Consider the following 26,635-nt stretch of genomic DNA (forward strand, 5'->3'; position numbering starts at 1 on the left):
ATCATAACTCAAAGGTCTCAGTTATTCCAGGGTGGCGCTACGGACCTGCTTCTTATCCACATATTGTGGAGGTCTAGCTACATCGGACCTTCTGTCCTACTACCAGGCCTCCCACTTATTGGTTCTGAACGAGTGGTGGTACGGCGATCGCAACGACCCTGCATACGCGCTGGAACGCGTGTTGATGGGTGATGCCACGCCGCATACTCTGCTGTTCTCGGCTGGGTAGCGGAGGAAACTGCCGCAGGTCACTCAGGTGGTCTTCATGATCTGGAGACAGGTACTACACCGCATGGGTTGGTGGGGTAGACTGACGGCGGAAACCCCGCTATGGAACAATGGACAGCTTCCCGCGCTGGCCTCGTTGACGGGGTTTGGTGGCTGGGACTCTATCGGAATTTCGTCACTTGGCCATGTTCTTTCTGGGACTACCCTCAAATCCTTCCAAGACCTTAGCTCCGAATTTAGTATGCCCAAGACCCAATTCTTTAAATACCTACAACTCCGGCATGCGCTTGCACCTAGTCTAGTTGGGCTGGACCAGCTTCCCGAATTTAGCCGAGTAGAAGCCAAGCTCTTCATGGGAGATCTGGGGGATAAGAAAGTCTCCAAAATATACCAAACGCTCGTCACCCACTGCTCCTCTTCCGTACTGTCGCTGAAGGCCTCCTGGGAGACGGACATTGGTCCTTTGGATGAGGATGACTGGAGGGAGGCCCTGGAGTCCCCCCGTGGGGCTTCCATAGCCGTGCGACTCTGGTTCATACATTTCAAATACTTACATAGGGCCTATTACACCAGAGAGAGACTGTGGAAGGCTGGACTCATTGCTACTCCGGAATGTCTGCGCTGTGGGACTGAGAGAGGCACGCTGCTACATACTGTGTGGTCCTGTGTGGGTCTGACCCGATTCTGGAATGGGGTGTGGAATTGTTTGTCGGAGGTGCTGGGGTGGGACCTTCCTCGTACGCCCAGGCTGGGTCTTCTGCATGTCCTGGAAAATGTGGGTGGGAACATCTACAAGCGTCACCTCCTGTTGTTGGGCCTAGTGGTGGCCAAGCGGGATCTGGCGAGGGCATGGAAAGGTGACCGGGCTCCTCCACTAAGCGCCTGGAAGGCGGGCCTGGATTTTCTCATGGGGCTAGAATTACCAGTGTTTGAAGCCAGGGGGTGCCCCCGGAAACATTACAAGATCTGGAAGCGGTGGGCGGATTATAGAGGGTTGACCTTGGAGCCCCCAATTGACTTAGATGATGGACTGCCTGCAGATGGAGACCTTGGGGCCTAGGATGGTGCTCGATACCTACTGTATCCTATTCATATGCTGCGGTTGAAGGTGGTCACGTGCATTGGGCTAGGGTGGGATAAGGGGTGGGTAGTAGGGGCGTTGGGTGGTTGGCGGGGTAAAGGGGTGTGGGAGGGGGGCAATTTAAGCGTTTAGGCTATGTATACATCCTACTATATGTTTGCCGTTTGACAGTGTCCTCCTGATTGTGGAGAACTGTACCTATGCTATGCCTAAACAGTCAATAAACGCAGTTGTGAAAAAAAGGTCTCAGTTACGAGTGCCCCTCATTTTTATGAATGGCACAGGAATCCCAATTACAAGTTGGGCAAAGAGTACTGCGCCAGTAAACTAGCGGGTGCAACAATGTTCGCACCCCAGATACTTTTCAGCATGTCAAACCTGCTGAATAGGGCTCTGGGTGCCTTAGCTGATATGCATTAAGCTTACACACCGATATGGGTGGCTTCTGCCAAGAAGGATGCAGTCTGTTTGTATTTTTCCGTGTGGTGATAACTTTCAGGAATGAGAGTGTATTCACTGAGTCCTGCATATTTTTCCCAGTTTTCATGCAGATTTACAGCTACACATTTCCCCTTCTTTAGCAGGTAAATTGTCTGGGTGAAACCCCCCAGAATGCTTTGGGTTTTCCCCATTAATTTCAGTCCATCGGGGTTGCTCTGTGTCTACTGGTCATCAGCCCATGACCTTTACCTCTGATAATCACCACACTCTATGCCAAGAAGAGTAACGTAAAGTATATTTCATACCTTTTGGCCTGGTGGTCCTGCCTGTCCAATCGGACCTCGAAACCCAACTCCAGGCTCCCCCTGCAACGATCAGAAATAGCTTATTTAACGCTCTTTAATTAACTTGCCACACCAATGCAACACACAACACACTAAAGCATAACAAACATAGCCTGTGGTGGCACAATGACACCCCAAAAACAACATTTGCCAAATTCAGCAGAAAGCCCTTTACTGAAAGTGCCTAGTGGGGATTTTAAGAAGATCTTCGAGAGGGGGCTGCAGGCTCAGATCAACCTTTGTATCCGCAGAGCGTTAAAACCTTCTATATTCAATGCATATGCGGTGCTTTAGCATACAGAAGGCAAACTTAAACATGTGTAAGCAGCTCTTACACCCCAGAGGTTTTAACTTCCTTTGAAGCATACTCCTTCCTTTGTGAAAAAAAAGTTATCATTTCAAACAGAGTACGGTTGAAGAAAACACGAGTATCTATTAGGAATGGGCCACGTGATTTCCCTTACTCGATTTGTAGGATAATTTCAGGTAAATTGACCTATAGCAATAGAGCAGGAAGTTCCCTAAGGTTGTGTGACACTGGCAGTCTGCGATTCCACCCAACCTTGATGGGTCATCAGCTAGCAAGGAAGTGTGCTTCTTAGGGGTCAGTGGGGAGCACAATAGCTGCTATTCGGCCACGTCATCTTCTTTCCCTGATGCTGTAACATCGACCTTGGGACATACGGCAACGAGGAAAGAGACGGAGCACCCCTGAAAACAAAAGTGCGTCACGGGCAGCGTCGGATTGGTAATGCGGGCAGTCGGACATTGGCCGATGGGCAGGTGCCTAAGGGCCACCAGTGGGCCGGTTTTTCTCAAACGGCCCACAGAGACTTATTGTCTTCACCACCAGGCCACTGTAAGGGGAGGCCAGCATCATGAGCAAGGAGTGAGGGTGTTGCTTTCAGCAGCATCGCTAGGCCAATATTGTTCTGTCCGCTGCAGACTTTATCTTGGCCTCCCGTGAGGCCGCGCAGATGCCCAGAAGCAATGTCCCACTCCCCTGCTGTGGGCTATCATCACCTCGGCTCCCCTGCTTGTGTTTACCCTTCCCCTGCCAGGCCATCACCCTGAGGCTACAGTTGACTTGGCTGGGGAGAGTAAGTGAATGGCCTTGCTGAGGGCCTGTTGTTTACACCTCGGCTACAGTGTCTTTCAGGCCTTGACGGTGGGAGGGGTGGTGGGTGGGGTGTATGTTTGCATAAACCTCGCTGTGGAGCAATTTTCCCAAAGCAGCAAATTGAGATAATGTAGTGTTAGGGTCAGAGCTGCCAAATGTGGAACTATGGAAATAGGTTCAAGTCCCAGCCGCACTGCAACATCCTGTGATTCTGGGCAAATGACTTAATTGCGTAAAGGTCTAAAATAAAAATTAATTTGATCTTTTGTAATGTAACTGGTGCTCATATAATTGCGCCCTTTGGCTGAGTTTACGCTATGTAAAACTATAATTAAAAAAACATAACCTTCTGTTTGCTCATTTTTTAAGAATCTGCAAAGGCTGGAACTTAATAATGAGAGAGGATTCTATATTCAATAATAAAAAAGTCTGTATTACTTCTTAACATGGCTTTTCTTCCTTTGTTTAGTTTTAACTATCAGTCACGGATCATTAAAGAAGCTTTAGACCACATTTTAAACTGCTTTCACCTTACGTTTACTGTTCAAACTTTTAAAGTAAATATCAATCGGGGGAGAAAATACCAGCTTTAGGTGATTTTCTTCATTTTTGTACTGGCAAGGGCATTAAAATACTGGTAATGCTGGTTAAAAAAGCAGCCAGGTGGCAAACATAGCCATAAGGAGTTGTGGCCTTTGGGGGGCGTGGCTTGGACGCCGATCGGGATGGCGGCGTGAGCTCGCAGCTCCACGCGGAATCCCGCTAATTCTCCTGTTTTCGGGACCCTAGGCGACCCGAAGACGACGTTCCTGCCCTCTGAAGTGTAAGGGGACAGCTGGGCGTAATCGGAGAGTCGTTGGGGGACTTCTGGCCCCGAGGAGATCGAGAGAAGAGGCGGCCGAGGTGTTGCCGAGGGTGAGAAGAAAATGGCGGCGAGGAGGTCGGACGGTCCCGAACTTCAGCCCTGAGCCAAGTTGTCGCCGAGTGGCAAGAGACCCTGCACTCGGCTGCCCGAGGCACTAGGATAAGCGGTGCTGTGTCCTGAGACCAGGGGACGCTGACCTGATTCACCCAGGAGCTCGGGGACCCTCGTTGGCCACCGCCCTGGACTCATCCTTCCCCCCTCAGGCCGGAGGGGGGTAACGGAACGGAGCCCGTCCACCTGGCCATTGTTCCTGAGAGCGTTGGCGGGGACATTGCGCTGCCCGGTGCCCGGAGACCGGCACGGAACCACGGGCGTAATTGCTAAACGGGCGACTGGACTTGTGACGCAGCGCCCTGGCATGGCGGCGATCGGAGGGCCGATGCCCGGGAGTCGCGAGGGGGACTCAGCGACATCAACACGGCTGAGTGAGAGTCCCTCCCCGGAGCCTGATCAGGAACAGCGGCTGAACCGGCGTTTGGATGCCATCCTTGATGCGATCACCTCCACTAAGGAAGCATTGCACAATGACATTGCCCAAGTGGCCACGGGCCTGGGGCTGCTACGCGCGGATCACGCGAAGCTGGCAGACAGGGTCAAGGACCATGACCAGCTGTTGCTGGACCTGAAGCCATCGGTGGTGACCGCGGAGCACAGGATCACGGACATTTTGGCCCGACTGGACTCACTGGAGCGGAGGGCGGAGGATGCCGAAGGCCGCAATAGACGGAACAACGTGCGGGTCGTAGGCCTGCCGGAACGGATTGAGGGGGAGGATGCGGTGGCCTACATGGAGAACTGGTTCCGCACTGTGGTGGCACCGGAGGGGCTTACTCCTTTTTTCACTCTGGAGCGAGCTCACCGGGTGCCTGCTCGCCCGCCGGGGCTTGGCCGCCCCCCCGACCGATGGTGGTGCGGCTCCTCCACTACAAGGACCGGGATCTTCTCATCCAGCGGGCCAGGATGTCGGGCCCGTATGAGGTGGAGAACAGTAAGGTAACGATCTTCCCGGATTACACTCAAGCGGTCCAGAAGAACAGGGCATCGTTCCTCGCTGTGAAGAAGGAGCTCAGGGAGGAAGGCATCCAGTACTCCTTGCTTTACCCAGCCAAGCTGCGGATCATTATGGACGGCACTACGCACTTTTTCCAGACTCCGGACGAAGTTTGGCAATGGCTCGAGTCATATAGAGCGGGGACGGACAGATCACACCAAAGTAGGCGAGACCAACCCAAGCAGCCCCGGGTGAGGCAGTCACAACGCATCAGATCCCGCAACAGGCGCCAGCGGGAGAAACGGGAGGCTCAAATGGCGGCGGAGAAGAGGGATGCGCTCGCAGCGACGGCGGCCACTACAGGGTCGCAACAGAACAGTGAACGGGCAGAAACGGACTCGGGAGGGGAAGGCAGCAGAACAGGAGAGGAACTTTCAGAGGCGGAAAGCTCGAAGGGGCCGATGGTAACCCCACAGACATCGGATGGTATATTCTGCGGCTGAGACAGAATTGGGACTAGATCGGGACTTCATGGTAGGGTGATATCCTGTTGATGGAGGGCGGGTTGCCGGGAGGGGGTGCTGTGTGCTTTGGAGGGGATGGAGGTACGGGGTGCGGGCTCCGCTAGCTGGGGTCGGCGGCGACTCACCCCCCTTGGGCCCTTAAGGTCGACTGTGGTGGAGACCACAGGGTAAGAGTGTGAGAAGTTGGTTCACGGTTTGGATGGGGGCGGCCATTGGGTTCGTGTGCTCTGTCCTGGGGAGTGGGGTTTGGGAAGTGTTTCAGTTTTGGGAATGTTCGGGGGGGGCAACTGCAATGGGGGGGCCATGGACCTTGGTTATTTGATTCGGACTGTACGAAGTTGGAATGGGGACATTACCTAACTTGAAATGCCTAACGTGGAATGTCCGGGGGCTGCGGACCATGGTGAAACGTCACAAAGTACATGCATATCTGGTACGTAGGGGGGTTCAGATTGCTATGCTCCAGGAGACTCATCTCACCAAAAAAGAGTGCGCTGCCTTGCAGAAAAGATGGCGGGCCAGGTGTTTGGCACCACTTACTCAGCGTATGCCAGGGGGGTGTTGATCTGGTTGAGGGCGGGGATACCCTTTCAAGTGCTGAACCAAGTAGTAGATCCGGATGGCAGGTTTGTGGCGGTGGAGGGGAGGTTATATGGACGGGATGTGGTTTTCTGCTGTGTCTATGCACCGAACACTGACCAAGGCCGATACTTTGATAGTCTCTCGGGGTCCTTGGCCTCTTTCCTGGCGGGTCCGATAGTGTTAGGGGGGGACTTCAACTCGATTACGGATGTTGCTCTGGATAGGTCCCATCCCCCCCTAGTAGACTCTCCGGTGCGCAGGCTGGCCGCGCACAGGAAGGACTGGCAGGAATGATGGGGGTTGCTGGATGTCTGGGGGGAGAGGCACAGGGGAGCCAGGGATTATTCCTTTTATTCCGCTCTCCATGATCTACATGTCAGGATAGATTCGGTGCTTTGCGGGGGATCCCTAGCCCCATTGATTACCCATGCGGAGTACCTGGCTAGGACTATATCCGATCATAACCCCCTACTGGTGCACATTCAGTGGCAGAGAGAGCGCTCAGTGATACCAACATGGCGGCTTCGGCCGGAGACGCTAGAGGATTCGGTGTTCAGCGATGCGGTTCGGCAAGGCATTGATAGTTATTTCGGAGTGAATGAGGGCACGGCTGCGAGTAGGTCTACTGAATGGGATGCAATGAAAGTGGTGGTGAGAGGGGTGTGTTTGGGTAGGTTCTCAAATGCTCGTACGACTGTGCTGAATGACCTAATGAAAGCGGAAGAAACTTTGAGGGACTTGGAGCGCCGCAGGCCGGCTAGGCCAGATCTACAGGCCCAGCTGTTGGAGGCGAAGGAAGTGGTTGCCACCGAGACGGAACGTTTGAGGTGCTATGACTATAGGCAGTACATCATCAGGGCGCACGCAGAAAGGGACAAGGTGGGTACCCTCTTGGCCAGACTAGCTAACCCGGAACTTAGGGGCTGCCCGATTCTCAGCATTAATAATGCGCAGGGAGAGATGGTGTACTCCCAGGCAGCGGTATTGGAACGATTTAGGGGGTATTATGAGGAACTATACCGGAGTCAGCTGGGAGTGGGGGTTCAGGACATCGCGGAATACCTGGGGGAGAGGCAGCTCCCGGTCCTGGACGAGGAAGACGTGAGGGAGCTGGGTAGCCCGATCACGCTCACGGAAATACGGGTGGCCATCAAACATATGGCCCGCAACAAGACGCCCGGGGTGGACGGAATGCCAATTGAATTCTATCAACAATATGTGGACAGCTTGGCGCCCAGGCTGCTGGTGGTGTACATGGAAGCCTTCGAGACGGGGGCATTGCCTGGGTCCATGCGGGAGGCCTTGATTGTACCGCTCCTCAAGCCTGGCCGGGATGCCGCGGATGTGAGGTCTTATCGCCCGCTGTCCATGCTGACGGTGGATTATAAGATCCTGAGCCGAATCCTGGCCACCAGGCTGGCCCCGCATATGACGGGCCTGGTACACAGGGACCAGGCCGGGTTTATACCCACGAGGAGCACGGCGCTGAATATCCGCCGCCTGGTGGGAATAATGGACGCCATCTTGGACGGGGAGGGAGCACCGGCGGTTCTGTCTGTGGACATCGAGAAGGCCTTTGATAGCTTGGAATGGCCCTTCCTGGATGGAGTGCTAGAGAGGTTTGGCATGGGCGAGGGGTTTCGGAGGTGGACGAGGGTCTTATATACCTCGGCGATGGCGAGAGTACGATTGGGCGGCCTGGTGTCTGCGGCGTACCCGGTGGGCAGGGGAACACGACAGGGATGCTCTCTCTCCCCCCTATTGTTTGCCCTGGCGATGGAACCCCTGGCGGTCCATGCGAGGTCAGGTGACCGATACACGGGGATAGTTAGTGGCGGGCAGTGGCATTATATATCGCTGTACGCGGATGACTTGCTCCTGTACCTAGCTGACTCCTCGGGGGCATTGGTTGGAGCGATGGATCTGTTGTCTGAGTTCGGCCGGCTGTCGGGCCTTAAGGTCAATTGGGCGAAGACTTGTGTGTTCCCGCTGCGAGCGGGATCGCCAGCCCCTAGCAGTGATTTGGGTGTGGTATGGGAACCCTCTTGCATCACCTATTTGGGTGTCCGCATTTACCATGCGGCTGCGGACTTATTGGAGGGCAACATTGGCCGCTGTGTCCGGGCGCTGCGGGGCAGCTTGTCTTTCTGGTCGACCCTCCCGCTGACAGTCCTGGGCAGGATAGCACTGTTGAAAATGGTGGCGCTCCCCCGCTTCCTCTATTATTTCCGAACGCTGCCTGTCTGGATTTCCCAGGGGGTGTTTAAAGAACTGCGGTCAATGATAATTGGCTTTCTATGGGGGCATGGCCGCCGTAGAGTAGCCCTGAGCACGCTACTTCGCCCCAAGCTGGAAGGGGGCATGGCTGTGCCCGACCTTGAGCTGTATTATCTTGCAGCGCAGTTGCAGGTCCTTACACAGAACGTAGCCAGGGTGTTCCGGGGCCCGGAGGGGGATCGGGATCGGGGAATACAACGCCACGTGCTGTCCTACATCGTCATGCAGCAGCGGCTCGAGTTACGGGCCCTCACCATGGAAGAGCGGACGCTCCGGCTGTGCTGGCAAAGGAGCCTTCGGAGAGCGAGGGCGTCGCGGCCTTATGCCCCGGAGATCCCGATCGGGATGTTGACGGCATTGCCACACGGAGGAGATTGGTCCCCGTTGCTGGATTGGGAGGAGGCGGGACTGCAGGTGGTGGGCGACCTGTACATAGATGGGGCTTTGGCGCCGTTCGAGGTGCTCCGGGACCAGTTCGGGCTGCCTGCTGGGGGCTTCCTCCTACACGCGGCAGTAGTGGCTGCCATACAAAAGCACTGGAAGGAGGGGCTCCTGGAACCCACGACAACTATGGCGTGCCAATATGTGGTGATGGCGGCTGGTACGTTTAAAGCTGTGACGTGCCTCCATAATAGGATGCTGAACGAGGGTCTGGAACCACTCCAAGGGCTCAAGGCTAAATGGGAGGTGAGCGTCGGCCGGCCCATACCGGATACGGCATACGGCATGGGGTCACATCCTGCGACGCACGTGGACGGGCACCAGGAACGCACGTTTTCAGCAAGTGCATTTCTATGTGCTCCATAGGGCCTATTTAACTCCTGAGAAATTACAGCGGTACTTTCAGGTGCCGGATGCCTGTTGCCCGCGGTGTTCGTCCCCAGGAGCGGACATGGACCACTTGTTTTGGGGGTGCCCGCAACTGGGGACCTATTGGGCGGAGGTAGGGGAACTTCTGAATGAAGTGACTGACAGGGAGGTGGAATTCGACATGGCGGCGTGCCTATTGCTCTGGTTCCCGCATACTAAGCACACCAGGGTGACAAGCAAATTCATAGATCTGGGCCTGATATTGGCACAGAGGGAAATATCGTGGCATTGGAAGTCCAGGGGGGGGCCCTCACTGCGTAGATGGAAGAATGAGCTGCTGCGGTGGTCTGACTGCGAGAGTGTGCTCCGGATGAAGCATGCTGTGAAGTTGGGGAATGAGAAGGCATTGGATGCGGCGCGTGCATGGGAATTAGTGGTACAGGCTTTGCGTGATTCTTTGGTAGAGGATAAGGATGGCGAGAACTAAGCCGCTGGACACCGCGGGGCGACCACAGAAGTATAGCACCACGCACTGTAGTGGACCCATCCACCTCGACAGAACGAGGCACACACCTTAGCAGTTGCCAGGGGAGGGGGGGCTTTGGGGGGGTTGGTTGTAGGGTGTTTGGGGAGGGCCGGAAGCCATTAGATGGTCACTTGCTAGGGTCTTGGATCTACTGGGACGGTGGATACTATGTGGAGGGTAGAATGGTTGGGTAGAGCGGCCAGGTGTGACGACCCATAGCGCCTAGGGCAGGTCCCGACAAGGGCGACATCACTGACTATCACTGGGATGGCTGACAGGAATGTTGTTGTGGGTGGGGGGGTAAAAGCAGATACGTAAAACGATCTTTCAACCAGGGTCCCTATGGGACGTGCACTGTGCTGTGTTCCTCTTGAGCAATATAATATGCCGCCCGGCCTCCGGGATGCGGGCTGAATGGCTGTGTACGATTGGGAATTCTTATTGGACGGGGGGATCTCACAAGTGTACTGGCTGATTAACTGTATCCTGTGGTTTATAACTCTGCAATAAAAATATATTTAAAAAAAAAAAAAAAAGGAGTTGTGGCCTTTGGGCCCCTTTATTTCACTTCACCCGCCCAGCCAAAATGTAGAGTTTCTAGTTTTCACCAATGTTTCTGGCTCTATGAGCTTTAAAATACATAATTTCTGAAACATTTCTCTAAAAATGACCCTGATGAAACTAGCCAAATGCTGCTTCATGAAAGGGCGTGATCCAGGAATGTGGGACACTTTTTTGGGAGTGCCCGGGCCGAATGGTAATCCCGATTCGACCATGGTCACAGTCTTGCATGGCTATGGGAAAGGTTCACGGCCCTTTTTTAATATCCACGGTTGTTATTTTGGACTTTGCCAGCTTTGTATACAGAGCAGGTGCAGTTTTTTTTTTTAAATGTGAATCTGAGCGATTAAAGACTTCGCAAATTTTTCCACCTCTAATATTCTAGCACGCATTTTCAAAACATAAATCTTATTTTTAGCTAATTTTCACCAAAATGAGTCAACAACAACCTAGATGAACAAAGCTTTAGCCACCTAAATTCGTTTTTGTACTAAACATAGATCACAAATCAATTTCATTTAGAGCCTAACCTTGCTGACATGCTGTTAATGAAATTTTGAAATATTTAGTTCTCTCATAGCACGTTATCCCACTTTAATCTCAAACATCATTTTAGCTGGTAGGTTTGCAGCAGAACCTTGAATAGAGGGTGTTTTGTACCTTTTGTCCTTTTTCACCTTCATCGCCCTTCCCTCCCTGAAATATAGAATATTTTAAAATTAAGATAGTCAGCAGAACGTACAAAAATTATAAAATGTAAACATCATTTTGTGAATAGAAGGTCTGATTCACAAAGGGCCTCCGCACAACTGCACTTGCTACAGTGACTATCTGTGCCCATATCAGGCACCACCTCCCGCAAGTAAATGAACTTAAATGCAACGTGCAAATAATAATAAGATGGTGTTCAACAAGAAAAAAGAAATTTAACCATTTTTTACTGTATGACAAAAAACAAGGAAAAAAAGGACATACAAATATACAGACCCGCTGTCATCTCCAGCAATAGAAAACAAAACTCCATGCGGAGTGTGAAACGTAAGGAGACAAACCGAGGCTTCTCATTGGGGAGATTTGTGAGTCAGGCCCCCCGTGTTGTGGTTTGTAAAACGGTGGATGTAGCCCACTCAACATGCACGGTGAGCCACCAGTGACCCCCCCCCAGCGATAGCCTGCATGATGAAAAGCAAGTAAAACTTTAACTTTTGTCCTCTCTACTGGGGATCAATATGGGGAACATGAACTGGAATTGTGGCAGTGGTTTCAAGAAGTGGACCTCTCTCCACGAGGGACAGGCACGAGGTCCTCAATTCCTTCGCTGGGGGCCAGGGGTGCATAGGCCCCTTGGCCAAACTGGCTTGTTTAATCAAACACATGAAAGGTGATGCGAGGAATGCTTGCAAACAATCTAAACCATGGAACTTGCTCTGGGTAGCATTCCAACCCATCATTTTCACCCACTGGGCCATTCTTGACAGAGAGGAGAGCCGCCTTATCCAGATCAGCATTGACCCCGCCTCTCATGGCAAAAGTCCATCCTAAACGGCCAGAGAAGGCCCGCTCCAGAAGAAAACTCACACAACCCCACAAGCCAGTCCCCTAAAAATCCAGCACTGTCAAGCAAAGCATGGAGGCAGAACATGGTATCCTGCCTTGACCTTCCTCCGCTGGCGACCTTGAACTTCTGCCAAAGGCAGAAACAATGAGAGGCCTGTGCACACTGATCAAATACCACAATGTGTGCGGTATCAACTGCTATAGAATAGAGACACAAGGAATACAAATAAGATACACAGTAATATTAGTATAGATGTGTGAACAGTAATAAAGGGTAAGAGGAATAATTGTGATAACCATGTACACAGTCGAGTTGTCTTGTGGTGTCCCGCAAGGCTCCTCTTTATCTCCTCTCCTTTTTAATTTATACCTGGCCCCGCTTATCCGCTCCCTCCGCCGATTCAATGTCTCCGCGTTTAATTACGCGGATGACATCCAACTGGTTTTCACCATTGACTCCAGCGATCAATCTATCTTCACTTTTCAAAAACCCCTTTGCTCTATCAGTGATTGGATGGGCACAAACCACCTGAAACTCAACCCCGACAAGACTGAGCTGGTTCTTGTCGGGGGGCCCTCCAATCCCTGGAACTCTTCTTTCTGGCCTGCCAGTCTTGGCAGCCCCCCCTGTCCCGTCAACTCTGCAAAAAGTCTGGGAGTTGTCATAAGTAACGACCTATCTATGACACCCCAGACCAGCGCTGTAGTTTCCTCCAGCCATTTCCAGCTCAGGAAAATACGTAAAATCTCCCGCCTACTTACCATCGATGCCCTTACTTTGGCCCTGCTTGCGCTAGTCATGTCTAGGCTTGACTACGCAAACGCGCTATATGTAGGCATTCCTGCATACCAACTCAGGAGACTCCAGCTGATCCAAAATCAAGCTGCTCGCTTGATCTACCATCAACCTAGAGATCAGCATGTCCAACCTCTCCTAAAAAGTCTCCACTGGCTCCCGGTCTCTGCCCGCTGTAAATTTAAGCTCGGTTGCATCATTTTCAAATCTCTCACTGGTCTTGGCCCCTCCTTCATTTCTTCCTTGCTTCATCCTTATGTCCCTTCCCGTACCCTTCGGTCTTCCCAATTGGCTTTACTTTCTGTCCCCAGATTCAAGCGGAAGAAACACGGTGGTCTTAGGTTTTCTTTCTTAGCCCCGTCTTTTTGGAATTCCTTACCTCTTTCTCTTAGGTTGCTCTCCCCCTACTCCACGTTCAGATCCTCCCTCAAAACGCATCTGTTTACGGTAGCCTACCACTAGTCTCTTCCTCTGTTATGTTATTTTCTGTCTCTCCTCCCGACTCCCTCTGTACAGCGCCAAGAAACCTAATGGTGTTAGCGCGCTTAACAAATTGATTTAACATAACATAACAACATTTAACACATAGGTACTAAAGCACCTTACCTTCAGGCCAGGCTCTCCATGGGCACACACCGTCCCCTCTGCTTCCTCCTGCAAGGCCGGGAAAATTATCCACTTCATTACTAGGTCATACACAATATAAGCAAACTACCAACACTCTGAAATTTATTGTGCAAGCCATTCAAACTGAGGAGGCAAGTAAGCTCTGGGGGTTCTAAGCATAATGGGAGCTATCCAAAACAGCGTCTTACATTTACACTATCCGTCTTAAACCTATTCACAGAGTTTTGCACTGAACTAATCTGAAGATACATGGTGGATCTCCAAATGTACTTGAATCAATCTTTGTCAATTCCTCTTGCTTCAGACATCTCCATACTGAAACCAGTGTAGAACTTTGGGAAATACAGTACAGAAGGGTTGATGGAAAATTCGCCAAGTTTCAAATATCTTGCGACTCAGACTCGCTCATGCTGCAACAGGGTGACCTTCTTTGCCTGGTTTTACACATATTTAAAAATAATACGGCTCAGAGTTACGAATAAATCAGAATTATTCTTTGATGGAAATTCTCCATAATAAAGTAGTGCAAGCAATGCACACATTTTACGATGATGCTGCAAAGATGTTTTCTCTGTCAAGAAGGGCACGGAAGGAAGTTATAGGTAGGCCCTGTGCCCAACCTCCTGCTTGCACGGATGTATGCCATGCATGGCAGGGGGTTGGCAGCAGGACCTGTGCTGTGGCCAGGCCCTACGCCCAACCCCCCACAGATGCACAACCTCCCATACGGCTAATCCCCCACAGACCCCATCTCACAATTTCTCATTTATTTGTTCATGGTATAACAGTACTCCTGTGGTACCGCTGCACAAGCTTCAACTAATGGTACTGTGGGACCGCGCAATCTTCACTTATTGACGTTTCCACGCTCCCATGGTATAAAAGGGGCTGCCACTTGTGCAGCTGCTCCAGCGGGAGCAAGGCAGTACCTCAAAGAAGAGCAGGGCTGGATCTCATGGGAATACCGCAGTCCAATTTATTTTATTTAGGTCCCTGCATTGGTCCCTCTGGGTCTGTCCCACAAGTGCCACAAGGTCAAGGTATTCATACTCTGCCCCCTTATGTGTTTTTTTTAATTCAACCTCAATTGAACTACAGTTTAATTCAACTACGAGTCCCAGTGTCCTGCAATGACTGACTGCTGCAACATTTCTGTTCAAGTTGTGGCCAACCAAACCGATCGCTCTGTCCCATGGGATCGGTGGCCAAGGGGGGAAAAAAAGCTCCGTAACCAATTAAAATATTCAATTTTTAATTTATGGGACTGCTGGAGGGCCACAGGACTCCTGTGGGACCAGCTTTCTAGACATACCTATTTTTTTATAACTCTTTCAAGTTTAGAACAAGCATTTCTTTAAATGTGAATTTCTCAAAACCAGCTGAACGGATTCTCACCAGATAATGAAAGCACTAGTTCTGAATGAGGTTCGAACTTTCTGCCAAATTTGGTGTAATTCTATTTAGCATTTTCTTCTGTATTGCTTCTCAAAATTTCCTTCGGAAATTAACATAGGGAAGGAATGTTTTGGGACCCTCCCCTTTTCCTCACCCTATGCTTGACAGATCACCCAAGAAGGAGTTGAGGTAGATGATCGTTCATGTTTGGAACATTTTCTGAAGATTCGTCTAACAGTACCAAAGTTATTAGTAAAATAAAAAACACTCTTCCTATCTAAACTCTGATGTAACTATAACCACACAGTGGCAAATTTTAATGACAAGATATTATTATCATACCTAACATGTGCATTTGTAAAGCGCACGTTGACCCAAAAGTATCTTGGCGCTGAATAACAGATGTTTATTGTTAACTAACTCAATAGTACTCATTTTATCGACCTCAGAGGGAAGAAAGGCTGAGTAGACCCACTGGTATTTAAACCTGTGACCATGAGGTTGTACACTGGCCGCTACAGTGGCAGCATTAGTAGACTAAGCCAGCAGGCCCAGCTGTAACTAACTATAACATCACTTTAACCTTTGTGTTTTTCAGTTAATTTATGGTAAAGTGATAGTTTATTACCATATGTAATGCCAACCCCACGCCGCACGTGGCTGAATAGGCTGGCCGCAGGGCCTGCCTATAATCCTCCCTCAAGCAGCCAACTCATGCCACACTCAGCCTTCTGATGTGCTCAGCGTGGGGTTGGCCTGCGGCTAGGCTCTGAGACCAACCCCCAGCAGGTAGCCAACTCCATGCCACACTGTTGGAATTTATTTTTATTAGAGTTTTATATAGCACGAACTAGACGCGAGACATCGGGTATCAGATTGAATGGGGTTGACTTGCAGCCAGGCCCTGTATCCAACCCCTTGAGGGCGGCCAACCTCACACTGTGCAGGGTCGAGCCATGCACAGTGGGGGTTGAGCACAGGTTCTAGCGCTCAAACCCCTCCAGGTGCACAGGGCTAACTATATGAATTTACAATGGAAAGGGTGTCATTTTAAGCAAGGCAGTCCTACTGACTTTGTCAACAGGCCACAACACCAAAATATAAAAAGTTGACCTATTGGATTTATGAAGGGGTCAGCATATCAACATATTTAAAGCATACTCTAGGAAGCTGGCTATCTATATATTGCTGCAAAATTAGGTACACTGTGCAGAGAGTCTAGCCAAACTCCAAAGAAATTACAAAGTCACAAATTACACCTCAAATCCTCTCTTTTGTGGTATTGTGGGTGAGCAGTTAGGCACTTCAGTGGGTAGTGCTAAGCATTTATTTCACACACAGAGGTAGTAAAAGAGACACACAAAAAACTGTACAACTAAACATGCATTCAAAGAATGGGAAAAAAAACTTTTGCTGCCTCACAGATTGCTTGTAATAATTACTTTACGTACGGTAAAACGTCTCCTATTAATCATGATATCTCGCACAATACTAACCCCTTGTATCCTGATGTTGCCATGGCATCCAGTGCATAAGCAGATGCTCTGAATATAATATGCTGTTTATTACCCTTGATGAGGGAGAGCTTCACGGTTCATTCGAGGCTTTCCCTCTCGTGAGTTACGGCACAGTAAGTAGCATCTGCATTCTCATTGACAACTGTTGTGATATGTGTACGTTATATGACTACGTGATTCTATTATAAACTACAATTAACATGGAAACGTTGAAAGCCAAGGCATACCTACAGAACCAGACACACAAACCCAGTAAGATTCCATGAAACGTGTCGTTCAGTGAAACCAACACGAGCTGGGCTGAGAACAAAGTAGCTCTATAGGTCTGAGAGGCCTTTAGGACGAAAAGACACTGGTGTCTGCTCCAAAACAAAGCCTTTCAGCAGGCCGAATCTGAAGTGACGCTGTGCGCGCGAAGGGTCCAGCCTCTGTCAGCGCGAGCACAGCACGTGACCTCTGAACGTGCAGAGTCCTCTTTAGTCAGGGGTCTCCCGGGGCTTTGCTGATTGGGAGTTATTCAGACGCCAGCATCGTGTTCCGTGGATTCTGTGAATTACTTTCAAATAACGCAGCAGGGAAAGCGTGTTAGTCCCTTTGAAAAGCTGCGTGCGTTCTTTCTTTCGACCGGACTCCGACCAGAGGTTGTTTTAATTCAATTATTGGCTTTTCTCCTCACTGTTGCTTTGTGTGGCCAGGGGCATGCCACGTGTAGGCCCCCATCTCGCTCTCCACCTTTCACAGGCCCGGCCCGGCACCAGGGAGGCTCTACCGTGCAAATCCTGAGGACGCAATAGGCAGGTTCACTCGAATTCTGAGATGTTGCGTCTGCAGGTTTTTTCTGCAAAATTACGGATTTGATGCATTTGCCACATAATCTAATCTGCTGCATAATCAGAAGGTTCTAGCCAAAAATGTTTCGAGCTCCAACGGATCAAAAGGTAGAAAAGCGCAGCAACAAGTGTAGCTGTGCAATAAAAGCCAGGCCCGTTTGCAAAAGTAAGTTAACTGGTCCAATTCCTCTTGCTTATTGCGTATTTGTGTGTTAAACCGGTACTAATGAGGTGAAACATTTGTTCAGACAGTGTTAATGATGTGTAAAAGTGACAAGATAAGGAGGCAATGCTACCACTTACTGTGCCCCATTACTCCCCAAAAATTCACCTTTTCTTGCCACATAATTTTGTCAAACCGGCCACATGATTCAAATCGACCTAGCTATAGGGTGCGTGTTGAGAGATATGGTCTGAGGAAAGCCTGCATTAGCAGTGGGTCAAACTTTTAGCGCGCCTAGTGCAAGGAGCAAGAATTGGGAGGGAGAGAGGTGGGTGCATCTTCGATCCCTCCAACTGCCTCCTCCAATAACAATGAAACTGGAATGCTCCTTGTACTGGTTTGTGGTTAATTCATGTATCTCGTTTCTCCTTCTAAGTCTCCAGTCTGATTTCGTCACTCCCAGGGGCATGTTTAGCAAATGATATGGTTTCTTCCAATGATACCCGTTGTCATGCTAGGTTTATATGTCCCTATACAGCTGTAACATACTAAGCACGCTGTCTCTTCGGTTGTACCCAGTGGTTCAAGTGCGCAGGATCTACTGGGAGGGACATACCCAATCTTATTTAGTTTTACACTAACAGTTCCCATACTTGTTGCCGCGCCCCTAAATTCGACGACCCATCCCCCTTGTTCTCATCCTAGTTACCTCGCTTTTTATGCACCTCTATCTCTATATGACAGGTTACCCTACAGCTTTTTGCCTGAAAAAGGAATAAAATGCAACAGCAATCCTTGATATCTCAGGCGGTCCTTGCTCAATGGACTCTGGACAGCTCTGAGCATGGTGGTGACCGACTTGCTAAGCCAGAAAGCATTCCCACAGTTTGAGAAGGACAGAGTTTGGACAGCATGGAAGCACAGCTGTCAGCTCTTTGTGGCCCAAAGAGCCCGGGAAGGTCAACAAAAGAGGCGGGTCAGTGGGCGGGGACAGGGTTTAGGGTCAGTCACTGCCCAAAAGCATCTCCTATCCTTTTAAAACTACAAAAAAACAAATCTTCTGAACCTACACCCATCGTTCAATGGAAGATGCTAAATCCTTAATGAACTTTATAGGTCCAAACCCTTCTACACACAAGATGGGAGGCTACTCTATGTAAGGCTTTCCAGCTCACCGTGTGATTTCGGCTATTTGCTGTGTGACTGTGTGAAGAGAGCTGGTTTCATGTGACACACAGTGGCACTGTGTGACTTTTTAGATAAGCAGAAGCTTAAAGCAATCATCTTGTGACCCACACTGCATCAACTAATGTGAGTAGAGCCTTAGGCCCAGATTCTCTATGATTTTGCGTTGCTGTTGTGTCACTTCTGTTGCACAGCCCCGATGCAAAATCCATTTTGGCAATTACTAAGCCGCTTTGCGTGGCTTAGCAAATACAAAGTAATGAAATGCAGCACAAAGCGCTGTCTTGCATTACTTTGCTTCGGGTAGGCATTACATTGGTGGAGCATAGGCTTTCCCACGCATCCAATCATGTACTGTGACGCAAACCCAGATTTACAAAGACTTTTACACATGAGTTTGCGTCAAAAAGGTGTGTCTACCCAACAGTCTTGCTTTTCCTTCACTCCCGGTGTTCACCGGAACTAACGCTAGCGTTCTAGCCTGCAATCACGCCTCCTCTCCTCCTACCTACTTAAGGCAGGAAGGGGTGCGGACACGCGCAGCGGAGCGCACCAAAGGCAAGCGTGTCTGTGCCGGTCCGCGCCAGACTGCCGCCAGCCACCAGGACCCCTGCTCGTTTTCTCTGAAATGACCGTTAATCCAACTTTGCCCAGTGCAGATATGGTAACATTTTCCTACTCAAGCCAAGACCTTAAATTATTAAATAAACCCTTTACTACCTCTGTAACCGATTTCCTCGTAGATACCTTTGTGTATAGAGCCACTCCCATAGTAGACATTGAAACCATTATCAATAAGTCAATTCCTTTCCCAGCACCTCAATAAAAAAAGTGTCAGAGACATCACTGAGATCCCTAAACAACGAAAAGGGCTTTATTTTAATGCCTTTCGATCCCAAAGCACGCTTTGGAAATATGGAGCCGTCTTGACCTAGAAAAGCCTGTTTCATTACTGAAACTTGGCTCCATTAATTTGCCTCCCCTGACGTGGCAACTGCGTTTCCTACAGAATATCATCTAGATTAGACAGAAATGCCACAAGAGGAGGAGGTATCGCAATAGCCACCAGGGTGGAACTAGAAATCACCACATAAGATACTTCTACCACAGAAACGTCTGAAATGTACATTTTCAAAATTTAAACACAATCAAAAGGAACTTGGAGAGGTGCCCTAGTGTACAGACCTCCATGCCAGAAAACCTAATTTTATAAACCATCTACTTGAGATAATTGCCTCACATGTATTAGCTGCTGATAATTTTCTCTTTATTGGAGATTTTAATTACCATGCGGAGCTGCCATCAGACCCCGACATAAGTCAATTGGTGACGAATCTTTACACATTGGGTCTAGTCCAGATGGTGGTGGGACCCACTCACCTGGCTGGCCATACTCTTGATCTTTTGTTTACCAACTCAACCAATGTTAGTGGCATATTAGCAAGGGCAAATCGCCACTTTAGCGGCACTTTTTGCCGCTAAAGCAGCGATATTTTTATCGCTCTATCATCAAACTGTCGCTAACAGCAGTTAGCGACAGCTTTTAGGCGATAGCGACCGGTTTGGGGCCCACTTTGCATGTCAGCGATATTTATCGCTAATGACATGCAAAGTGGGCGTACCCAAACTGTTAGCGACTGAAAGCAGTCACTAACACAGCTGTCGCCTATTAGCAATGCAGGCTTAGCGATAAAAAAGTTGTGCTAAACGCGATTATAGCTAGAATCTAACGCCAGCTAATAGGATGAAGTACTTGTGTATTCATTGGGGGGTGAATTGTCAGGTTAAGCCCTCATTGGCGTTAATGCGGGAATATCGCTGGATTTCCAGCGATATTCACGCATTTTGCCGCTACCGCAGGATATTTTAGCACAATGGAGAAAAACGTTGCTAATAGCATGTTTTCTCCGCTAACATATCCAGCGATAGGCAGCGATTAAAAAAATGCTTTAAGCGCGTTTTGCAATAAATATTTCTATTCTTTGCTAATATGCCCCTTAGAGTTGAGTTCCCCCTCCCTCTGCTCTGGTCTGATCATTACCTGCTAAAATTCTCCTTACCAATACGCACCACAAAAAAACTATCCCAGTAGTGAACCCACTTGGAGAAGGCCATGGCGTAAAGTCACTTCAGTGACCTTTTCGGCTCATTTTAACCCGCCCCCCATCTCTAACCCACACAGAGAATTTTGATCATGCAGTAATAGCCTTTGAGGACGCAATCACATTGGCCCTGAACACCTTGGCACGTCTGTCAAGGGTCAAGATCAAGCCTAGGGTATCACCCTGGTTCAAAGAAGCACTGAAAGCTGAAAAACTGTCTAGTAGGAATGCCAAGCGTAGATGGAGAAAAACTAAGACCAGTGAAGATCGTCAAAAATATAACCAGATCCATTGAGGCTACTTAGATAACATCAGACATGCCAAAAAGGTGTATTTTATTAATAGGATTAACAAAGCTTCCAAATCCAACAAGGAGCTTTACAAAATATTAAACAAGTTTACTACTCCTCTTTCTGACCAGCCTGGTAATACATCTTCGCAAGAATGGGCTGACATGTTGTCAACTTTTTTTGATGAAAAGATTAAATAAATTTATAGGTCTTTTTCATACCACTATATCAAAAATCCTGATAATAATCCAGTCACTAACCTTGACTCCAACTTTTCTCTTTTACTGGAGTTCACTGCGTTTACTTCAGATGAAGTCTCAAACGCTCTGGCTAAGATTAAATCGGGTTCCCCAGTAGACCTGCTTTCACCCTGCTCCTTTGCTCACGGGTAAACTCACAGACTTATTCAACATGTCATTAACACAAGCAATGGTCCCCGTTAGATGGAAAGCAGCACAAGTAGAGCCAATTCTAAAAAAAAACTCTGCTGAGCCAAAAGTACCTAGCAACTACCGTCCAATCTCCCTGCTTTCATATTGTTGAAATGTACTTTAGTCCTTGGTCAATAAGCAGCTTATCACCCATCTGGAGAGTCATGGACTCATAACAGTCGGGGTTTAGGGTGGCACACAGCACCGAAACCTTGTTGGTGGAGGTTGTAGACAACAGTAATCTGGCCTTGGACAACGGGCAGTCAGCCATGCTCTTCCAGTTGGATCTGTTGGCCGCCTTTGACATCATCTTCCATAGCATTTTAGAACAGCGGCTCTGGGAGGTAGGTGTCAGGGGTATGGCCTTAGACTGGTTTAGAAATTATCTAACAAATCAAACCACCACAGTGCAAATAGGCACCCTGGCCTTTTGCAGTCGGTCTGTAAGTATAAGAGTCCCTCAAGGCTCCATCTTAAGTCCCATGCTTTTCAACCTGTATGTGATACCCCTAGCCAGGTTTATCAGGTCCTAAGGTTTTGATGTGGTGTCATTTGCTGATGACACCCAGCTATTGATTACCCTTGGCCCTGACCCCACCGAAACAAAGATCCATTTTCAAAAACTGCATGTCCTATATTGACAACTGGATGCATACCAATCACTTACAACTTAATGGAAGTAAGACAGAGGTCATTCTTTTTGTTAAGGGGGATGAATACTGATTTAGTGACTGGTGGCCTCAGAATCTGGGCCCTTGTCCATCTCCCAAACCTGTGGTGTGGAACCTCAGAGTAATGATTGACAACCAGTTGTCAATCAAAAGCCATATAAATCATGTAAATTGGCATCTGTTATGGCACTTTGCGTAAACTACGCAGAATTTTTCAATGGATCCCCATCGAATACAGGAAACCGCTGGTCCATGGACTTATCATAAATCGTATTGAGTATGTAAATGCCCTGTTGGCCTCCATAAACGAGGCGCACTACTCCAAGCTTCAAGTTTTGCAAAACACCACTGCTAGATTAGTATTAAACATTCCATCAAGAGCCCCATCAGTGCCTAGTCTGAAGACTCTTCACTGGCTCCCTATTAAGAAGCGATGGCACTTCAAAACCCTATGTCTCGCTCATAAGAGCATGTATGGAACCGGGCCTAGTTATTTTGCTAAGAAACTTAGCTGATACCATCCAAGTAGGACGCTTAGGTCATGTACTAAATGTCTCTTCACCCCTCGCAGAATCCGCACCCCCAGGAACGGCGGTCGATCTTTCTTCTTTCTCCCACCTGCTTTCTGGAATAAGCTTCCCCCTCATCTCCTCTCCATCGCTGACCATAAGCTTTTCCGTAAGGACCTAACAACCTGGTTATTTGACCTTCTATAATGCCTGCATACCCGCTCATCAGTCTTCGCGGAGACTTCGCTAGCGCCAGGAGACCCTATGGTGATATATGAGCTTAATAAGTTCCTCTGACTTGACTTGACTTGACAATGCATCCCCAAAGGATACAATCAAAATAAAGCTACAAAAAAAAAGTGTTGGAATAGTATTTACATAAGTATACCAAACACCTCTGCCTGCTGCAGCGGTAGTCTATAGCTAAAGATGAACCGTTAGTTCTTCATCAGAATTCAATCCCTCTGGTATACATATATGTAAGGCAGGTAATATATGTAGATTAAAGTTGTGCTTAATAAACTATATTCACATTCGGCCTATTTATGAAGGCCTTGCGCCGCCGGTGCGTCACTTTTAACGTGGGAAAAAGTGACGCACCGGTGGCGCAAGGCTTTCATAAATGAGGCCCATTATATTTATATTTCCCCACTGTGTAACTTATACCAGTACTGAGAAGTGTATGCAGTCAGAACAGTAAATACACATAATGTTTGTCTGATGTGTAAGGATAGCCCTAACGTAATGTTATGCAGGTACCAAAGAATATTGTTAGCAATCTGGTTTCTAGTTGGCTAGGGTATGTACCTAAGCCAGGCAGCACCCACCACTCTAGCAAGGGTAAGTCAGTTGCACACCTAAGATAACCTATGCTCACCCTCTGGTAGCTTGGCGCAGAGCAGTCAGGCTTACCTAAAGAGACAATGTGTAAAGTATTTGTGCAATACGATGTCTACAGTATCACAGGAAAAACACCACAAAACAACTCCAAACCAGTTTAGAAAAACAGATAATCTGTATGTGATTAAAATATGACGAAATCAAAATCCAAATAAGGTTGACAACTATCTGCGCTAATTCTCGGGGCTTTGCCATAATCTGCTCACGCTGAATATGGTCCCGTCAGGGATCACAAAAGGGACAGTTTATGTGTTGGAGCAGAAGAGTAGTGTTTCAAAGGTTTTGGGATAAGATACTGGTGTTAAAGGCAAGGTACCTGTGCGCTAAGAGTCACCTGTGTGGGAGTCCTTACCCAGGCTGGATACTAGTGAGTTCAGCCGCCTAACAGTGCAATGCAGCTAGGTAGACCACAGGGTTCCTGGAGGTCGCATTACCTTACTGTATCAGAGGCAGCATGGAACAGATGGGCTTCCGGGGTCTCAATCTCCTCCCTGGAGCAGCGGCTAGTCGGATCCATGTAGCGCTGATATTTGGCGAGCGGACGCAGCAGCACCCTGAAGTTGAGGTTGGAAGCGGGGCTGTCGCAATGCTGCCAGAGCAGTCCCCACCTGCAGAGCTACGAGGATGTGGCTCCTTTAGATGCCTACAAAGTGATTCTGGGTTTGTAGATTGAAGTGTTTCTCGACTAGGGGACGGGGCGGGTTTGCAAGGACCGGCAACTCTAGACTGACTTTGGACACCGTGCGGTCCTCACTTAGTGCAGATACGAAAATCTCCCCTAGGCGGGGCAGACGTGTGCGCAGATAGCACCCGGCAGAAAACCACAGCAATCTTCAGTACTACAGGGCACACACGTGTGTGAGTGTAGAAAAACAGCTATGGCACCCTGCTTAAAGGGCCAGGAGTCATTTTGGCAGTTCAAGGAGGACAGGACTTCGGGTTGACTGAGTCCAGGGGTAGTCATCATGGAGATGAAGTCTTTGATGGCCCGAGACTTCTGGAACATGCGACAAGCCAACAAGCCCTTAAAGTTACTCAGGTTTGGTGAGGTTGTGGAGGGAAATTTCAATTCTCCCTCACTGCAGAGGTAGCAGATAGCAGGTAGCAGGGCAACACAACAGTCAGTTGCTAATTGGCACTCTCTCCTAGCAACACAGCACCCAGCAGGCAGCAAGTCAACACAGCAAAGCAAGTGGCAAAGTGGCCGTCCCTCCTGACAGCACAGCTCTTCTTCTTGGCAGAATCTTTTCAGGACCCAAATGTGAGCTAAATTGGGGGTGCATTGGGTCCAGTACATATACCAAAATGTGTCTTTGAAGTGGGGAAGGCATCAAAGAACCTCACAAGGTCCCTGTCCTTCCTTCCCTGGCTCCAGACAAACTACTGGAGAGTATGCAGATCTTTGTGTGACGACAGGTGCAGCCCTATCCAGGTGCAAGTGTCTCCTCCCTCCCAATCTACCGCAGGAAGGCCCATCAGTCTAGTGATGGGCCATCAAGATGCAAATTTCGCCCCCCAGCTCTCTTTGTTTAACTGTTTAGAAGGAATGCACAAAGCCCAGCTGTCACTCTGACCTAGACCTGTTTTCTGAGACAGGCAGAGGCACAGGATGGTTAAAGTACAAAAATGCCAACTTTCTAAAAGTGACCTTTTCAGACCTGTTATTTAAAAACCAACTTTACTAAAATATGTCTTTTTAAATTGGGAGTCCAGAGACACCAAATTCCAATTTTCCATTTGCTCCCAATGAGAAATTACACTTAGATATGTTTTAAGGCAATCCCAATGTTAACCTTTGGGAGAGATAGGCCTTGCACTAGGTAAAAATTATTTTTTAGTTTTTCACTATCAGGACATGTAAAACTCTTTATACTGAACCCTGCCCATGGGGCTGTCTAGGACCTACTTTATGGGTGACATGTGTAATAAAAGGGAAGTTTGGGCCTGGCAAGTAAGTTAACTTGCCAGGTTTATATGGCAGTTTAAAACTGCACACATAGGCTATGCAATGGCAGGCCTGAGCCATGTTTAAAGGGCTACTGAATGGGTGGCACAACCAGTACTAAAGGCCCACTAGTAGTACTTAATTTACAGGCCCTGGGCACATACAGTGCACTGTACTAAGGACTTACAAGTAAATTAAATATGCCAATTGCGGATCAGCCAATGCTACCATGTTTAGAGTACATAGCATATGCACTTTAGCACTGGTTAGCAGTGGTATAGTGCCCAGAATCCTAAAGCCAGCAACAATAAAAGTCAGCAAAACAGGAGATCAGGAGGTAAAAATTCAGGGGAAACCATGGCAAGGATGTCAGGTCTAATAGATATGTATACAAGTCCCCATATCTGCAACGGAATTTGATCATGCTCCAGTCTGTAATTTTGGCGAAGGCAGTCACAGACTTCTCAAATAGACCCAACTTAAGCATCAAATTGATAAGGCTGCGAAGATGACAGTCTCATCACATATTCTAGGGCAATGCTGTCAGGTAAAATGTCCTGCATATACTGTCATTTACAAAAAATTTACAATTTGCCTTCTGCTGATTACTGACACGCTTATTAGTTAGTTAGTCATAACTGTATTCGATTTTCTTTCAAATCATAAAAGTACATAGAAAAAAACATCATGCAATGTAAAAAATCAGTATCCCAAATCTCCGAGCATTTAATACAATATATACATAAAATCCACTTAAAGATAAAAATGCATAGAAACAAATTTTTCATCTCATCAATTAAAAGAACAACTGTCCTATTAAAACCAGCTGTCTATAATTCATATTCAGTGGCCATTAACAACCCCTGAAAAAAAACGACTTAAATAATAACAAGTAGTGGGTGTTTTTCACATCTGGAGAAAGTAAAAAGCTGGCCGCAATTGAATAAAATCCTGGTTCAACAGAAGATGCCGGACTAAATTGTGACCCAGCCAATTAAATCTAGGACATATCATAACACTATGGAAAGTATCAGGAAGGAAGAGAAAGATGCAGATGGCAATCTGCATGTAGTGCGCACTGTTCCCATAGAAACTGATTTCCAATATATCAACAATATAAATCACACAACACAACTTTAACTCAAATGCAATTAGCCAATTTTTAGTGGCAAATTTTCTTCAATGATCATAAAACAATTCCATCATTGTTTACATTACATCCTATTTACATATATAGTACGCAACATGCAAATGTGTCATTCTCTTTTTCAGGGAAAGGAATATGTAACATCAAATATAACAAAAAA

General features: G+C 48.3%; 1 long non-coding RNA gene across 1 annotated transcript in view; it reads right to left on the bottom strand.

Annotated features, from left to right (window-relative positions):
• Positions 1–26,635, bottom strand: part of LOC147751041 (uncharacterized) — a 55,564-nt gene that overhangs the window by 18,377 nt on the left and 10,552 nt on the right. The window contains exons 2-4 of the long non-coding RNA XR_015299923.1: positions 13,370–13,417; positions 11,071–11,106; positions 2,056–2,115 (exon numbers count right to left, since the gene is read on the bottom strand). This is a non-coding gene — a long non-coding RNA (uncharacterized LOC147751041). The remainder of the gene's footprint in view (positions 1–2,055; positions 2,116–11,070; positions 11,107–13,369; positions 13,418–26,635) is intronic.

Source organism: Lissotriton vulgaris, chromosome 1_1 (assembly GCF_964263255.1).
Source record: "Lissotriton vulgaris chromosome 1_1, aLisVul1.2, whole genome shotgun sequence".
In the NCBI taxonomy this organism is placed as follows: domain Eukaryota; kingdom Metazoa; phylum Chordata; class Amphibia; order Caudata; family Salamandridae; genus Lissotriton; species Lissotriton vulgaris.